This window comes from Eptatretus burgeri, unplaced genomic scaffold (genome assembly GCF_056783735.1).
Source record: "Eptatretus burgeri isolate ZD-2024b unplaced genomic scaffold, Ebu_testis_v1 Ebu_testis_scaffold_37, whole genome shotgun sequence".
Lineage (NCBI taxonomy): Eukaryota > Metazoa > Chordata > Myxini > Myxiniformes > Myxinidae > Eptatretus > Eptatretus burgeri.
The window spans coordinates 6,266-12,530 of NW_028221987.1; positions in this window are offsets into that span (position 1 = coordinate 6,266).

A 6,265-nucleotide genomic window follows, 5' to 3' on the forward strand; every position below is an offset into this window, starting at 1 on the left:
AATGGGTATAAAGATAAAGGTAAGAATCCCCACTGGGTATAAAGATGAAAGGTAATATTCTTCAATGAATATAAATATAAATATAAAAGGTAAGAATCCCCACTGGGTATAAATGTAAAAGGTAAGAATCCTCACTGGTTTTAACGATAGAAGGGAAGAATCCTCACTGAGTGTAAAGATAAAAGGTAAGAATCCTCACCGGGTACAAAGATAAAAGGTAAGAATCATCACTGGGTAAAAGATAAAAGGTAAGAATCCTCACTGGGTATAAAGATAAAAAGGTAAGAATCCCCACTGGGTATAAAGATGAAAGGTAATATTCTTCAATGAATATAAATATAAAAGGTAAGAATCCCCACTGGGTATAAATGTAAAAGGTAAGAATCCTCACTGGTTTTAACGATAGAAGGTAAGAATCCTCACTGAGTGTAAAGATAAAAGGTATGAATCCTCACTCTTTACCTTTTTGCGAATATTCAGTCAGAACCTTGTTTACCTGTATTGCATTCTCACCTCAGCAAGTTCGTCCTGTGACATAGCTCATTATTTCAGAAGAACGAGAAGGGTTACCTGGCAAAAAAATTAACTTTCACCTTTTAAAATCATGCAAATAAATTATTGAAATATCATCTGCTTTTTTCATATCCTTTTCTCACCTGTGTAACTGACTTACAAATAATTATGTTGCATCATAATATAATGGGCGTAAGCCTGGAACTTCCAATACACTTTTCTCCAAACATATTCTGTTCATACTTCCGAAATTTTCACATTATATGTTCCATATATTTACGCAGGTGATTGAGAAATAAAAAAAATCTAATTTTGATGGATTTTCAATGAGGGAATCGATGACGTCACAATCAGCAGCATTTGGCGGCAAACCGACGGCTGGGTCCCAGAAGACGTGCTTTAGTTAACTAAGTCCATGAGTTCAGGACGTTTGTTCAACTCAGCATTTGCGACTTTTATCCTGCCATGTTGTTAATCTGTTGATGGAGGTTATATAGAAATGATGAATATGTCAAATCGTTCGTGTTACTCATCCGGAACTATATGTGAAGGCCAACAATCCAAAGCACCGGTCTCAAACGCTACCCTGGGCACCCAGACACGCCACCAATATGAACTGAGCTGTTGAATGCGGCGCAAAACATCCAAAGAAACTACCGTAACCGAGTATTGTGATCCGTCCTGTCCCCCATACCTGTCTTAGACAGATATCTGCTCATATCTAAAATATAATATCTCAAACATAAAATAATCAGCACAATCTATAATATAAAAGGAGCTCGATCTCGGCATGCTGCATCCGTCCCTCCCTGTGGGCATCCAGCCCGCAACAATTGTCCTTTTGGGGATACCACTAATCAAGCAATTACGGTACCTCTACACAATTAGCAACACAGCATGCACGATTGCTTGCACATATACACACATATCCAGGCGTACACACAAATATGTTTTTGCAGCATACAATGTGCTGCACACACACATACTGTTGCGGGCCGTGTATCGATTGCGAGCACGACCGCTAGGTTGAGCAGCCGGGTCGACTCTATCGAATAACCAGAATCTAAATCGTACCTTTCGGAAAACTCTGAGGCTACGCGTCCCTTACCGGACTGTGAATAGTCAATAATTCCACCACGTGGTGCAGAGTTATTTGCCAAACTTCAAAATACATAGAACCACGTGGCGAGCTACCGAGTATTCACACCCTCTACCGCACTCGTACGGGACGAGCCGTATGCGTGCTCGACCCGTGCGTGACCCGAGTAGATGGTCACCGAGCTTCCGACGGCCCCAAATGCACACCACTACGGCGACAACGGCCTTCTTTAATTCTCCCAACATGCACCACGTTAAACCAATGAGGAAAACACAAAAACGAGCAGATACATTTAATAAATAGGGTATTTATTAACAGTAGGTGGGGAAGGAGGGAAGCACGTAAGGGCAGAGTTATCACGACTAATAAGAGATGCAAGGCAAATAATGTACAGCGAAGGCACTTAACAATTTACTACTTGAAGACGGGCCCACCGACAGACATACACACACAGATACCCAGAAGGACATGGACCTGTCCACCTCGTGTGGTTTGGCTGACACGAGCAAACCAGGCCAGCATCGAGATTATGATGGAACCAGGCACCAGCGAGAGGCGATGAAAGAACCAGGCACCAGCGAGAGGTGATGATAGAACCAGGCACCAGCGGGAGGCGATGATAGAACCAGGCACCAGCGAGAGGCGATGATAGAACCAGGCACCAGCGGGAGGCGATGATAGAACCAGGCACCAGCGAGAGGCGATGATAGACCCAGAGGTCCGTTCTTTTGTCCGTTGTTTCTTCTTTTGCATTTTTTTTCTTTATCATTTATAAATATAACCACACGTTCTCTTTTTTAAATGCTTATCTTATTTCAGGTGAATAATATATTCATGGAGGAGGGATGAGTACAAGTTTTGATTATTTATTAAATTTATATTATTTTAATTTCCAGGAGAACATCTTTCACCTCCCAGAATATGATTTAGAATGACCATGATCAAGGCTTTTGAACTCCCACCTGTTCATCCATCTTTCTCGCTGAGACAACACCAGGACACCAATTGTTATGTGTGGACATCAAGACAGAATGTACATCATAGAAAAACTACACTCTGCTTGGGACAGAGACTCGTGATGTCAAGGTCTTGGCTCTTGTGAATCTTCTCCCTCCCACGAACATTACATGTTTAAATAATACATTTTATGATAAACGAGGAATGACCTTTGTGATTGTAAAGTTGATTAAAGTTAATACTGGAAAACCATGATTATAACTTATCTTTAATCCTATTAACGCATTATAACAGGATGTCATGTTGTTGTTACAGAACAAAATACAATGATTATAACAAGCTGTTACATTCATGTTGTAGAAAATAAAACCATTGTATTCATGTTATTTTCTTATTATGTGTATTAAACCATTATAATACTCCACTGTTACATTATTGTTGTTGTCGGTAATCTGATGAAAAGACATAATAAGATTCTGTAACATTCCTATTGCATTTGATAATAAATACGACAGGCTGGAGAAACCAGTAGATCAGATTCAAACGTGTATGGAAAGGAATGGTAGGCCCCCTTGTGTATTCGTGTTCTGGTTGACACTGCCATGTCATGTACATATTTTAATTAATGGGTACACGTGGATGACTTGTAATGGAGTAGCTTTGCTGGAGCTCACAAAGTCCCACAAATCCAAAATTCCATCCCTCCACCCAGTTATATTACAAACACCCACTCCCAAAACCCAATGGAGTGAACCACACCAACATATGGCCAGTTCTTGCTCTGGTGGTTGGGGCTGCAGGTTGGGGGGTGTGGCCATTCAACATCTACCCACTGAGGAATACAATTCTCAACCTGGAAAGAGCAGTCAGTGTCAGGAGAGACATTGAGTTTGAAAGAGGAGTGTGTGAAGAGCTCATGGTTCAAATCATGAGACACACCAAGACCTAAAGGAGATGAGTTGAGCCTTAAAGGTGTTTGTGGATGACAGCAAGGATAGACTGCAGTAAGGGCCACTGTCCTAAAGATCTTAAAGTGATCTGTAAACATGTGGTGGTACCAAAGTAGACATATCTTGGTGCCCAGGGTCATTGGACATCATTGCATGTACGCTGGGGGTCCACTCACCAATCCGGTGATTCACTTCCCTTTGTCTCTCATCCCACCATTCTACTTTATAATTTTACAGTCCCACAATCCCTGAGCAAATCCCTCCACTTTCACAGTTCCATGGTCATGGTGGAGAGTTTATGATTGAGAGTGTGTTCTTTATGTGGTCTGGTCTTGAGAGTCTGTGGGATCTCCTCGTAAATTATAAATGAGTCACATGACTTGTATAAACTGTAGATAATATTATTACTATCATTATAACAGAGAGGGGCAGTATCGAAGGGGTGGAAAGGATTTTTCAAAGAGCTGTTGAACGAGGAAGGAAGCAACGGTGAGCTGGAGCTACCGTGTTATGTAGAGGGGAAAGTGGAGTTTGTGGAGATCACAGAGGAGGAAGTGCAGATGGCAATGAAGAGGATGAAGAAGTGAAGATCATCAGATACTGATGATGTGTGCACAGAAAAGATAATCACAGCGGGAGAAGTTAAAGTCAGTTTGAACGAGGAGGCTGTTGAACATATGTGCGAGAGAGGGTTCAGTTCAGTTCAGTTCAGGATTGCAAGACAGGGTAAGTTGTGCTGCTATGGAAGGGGAAAGGACATGTTCAAGATCTGAGGTAGTACAGGGGCATGACGGGTATGATGGGTAAGGGTATGATGGATGGGATGTTCACACTAAGACAGTTGGTGGAAAGAGGGTGGAGGTGCAAGATTAGATTGCATTGGGATTTGTGGATCTGCAGAAGACCTATGACACTGTCCTGAGAGATGGTGATGGCAACACTGAGATGGATGGGAGTGCCGGAAGCAGAAGTCACGTTGGTGGAAGAGATGCGCAAGGGAACGAAGGAAAGAGCTTTGCTTGGTCATGTGATGTCTAAGGAGTTCAGCATCAACATTGCCTTGAGGCAGGGAAGTCGTTTCAGCCTATTCATGTTTATCATGGTGATGGAGCTTGTAAGCAGGAAGGGAACTTGATGAGTAGTTTGGGGAGGATGTGTATCCAGACAATCTGGCTGTGGTGGTGGAGAGTGGGTGGTAGATGCAGGAAGCACTGGGGGAGTGGAAGGGGGAATTTGAGAAACATGGGTGAAAATGACTATGGAGAATACTGAGATGATGTGGGTTGCAAAGTAGAGAAAACAAATGAATTCCAGGTTAGAGGGGAAGGAGATTAGGCAGGGAAATAAGTTTGAATATCTGGGAAGAACAGTGACCGGGGATGGTAAGTCCAAGGCAGAGGTGCGGAGGTGGTTTCAGATGGGTGTGAATGCATGGAGGAGGGTGGAGAGAGTAATGACAGACAGAAGAATATTGAAATTGAAAGGGAATGTACCGTGTGTGGTGCCGGCCTACTTTTACGGTTTGGGAACGGTGGAACTGACAGAGATACAACAAGAAGAGCAATCAGTCAGCGCATACCTCTGCCACATAATTCTTGATCCACAAGAACATATCGGGCAAAATACATTTTTGAAAAATCGTGCTACATATAATTTTTGGCCCGAGCTCTCAACGGTGAAGAATCACTTTACAAATAAAATAATTCTCGTATCCAGATCCGGATTTGGATCTTCACCAAAATCGAAACAAATCGTCCGTGCCACACACCGAACCTGTCCACTCAGTTTCATCTGAATCCGTCAAAACTTTTTGAAATGCCCTGTTATATATAGTTTTTGGCCCGATCTCTCAATGGTGAAGAATCATTTAAAAATTCGAGTTGCTGAATCCGGATCGTCACCAACATCTAACTAGTTCGTACATATCACACAATGAACCTGTCCACAAAATTTAATCTGGATCCGTCCACAACTTTTTGAGATATCCTGCACACAAATAAACAAACAAACAAACAGACAAACAGACAAACAAGAAGAAGATGTCGTGCAGAGCACAAGACTTACAAAATCCATGAAACAAATTTGACCTCAAAAATAATTGGTGGTTGAATTCAGTGACCAAATATGCAACTAAATCGACGAACCAATATACTTGAAAAATCTTCAATTTTGCAAGTAATAAACGAACAGAGGGAAAGGGTTGAAAACATAACCTCCTTCACCTTGGGTGGTGGAGGTAATAACAGAGGCTGTCAGTTTGCAAGAACAACTGGGTCAGGAGGATTGCAGGAGTTAAGAGGCTGGATAGAAGGAGGATGGATGAACTGAGGGAGGAGATTGGTGTGCAGATGAGCTTGATGGGAAGTTTGGTGAAATGCCAGCTGAGATGGGGTGAACACTTGATGCAGATGGGGGAAGAAAGAATGGCAAAAAGAGCAGATGGGTTGAGGGAGCAAGGCAGGAGAAAACGAGGTAGACCGTGGTTAAGATAGGAGGATTGTGTGAGAAGGGATATCAGTGAGGTAGGGGTGGTTGGAGAGTGGAGGGAGTTTGGCAGAGGACAGAGGGAAGTGGAGGAGTTTCGGGGTCAAGGCAGGGCAGAAGCTTGGTGTCATCGGACCTCACCCTTATAAAGGGAACAGAAGAAGAAGATGAAGGAATTGTAAATTAAGTAAATAACAGTGGAACTGCCATATAGATGTGTTTCTGTTCACATGACAAACCCACCATTGTCTGTAACCATTGT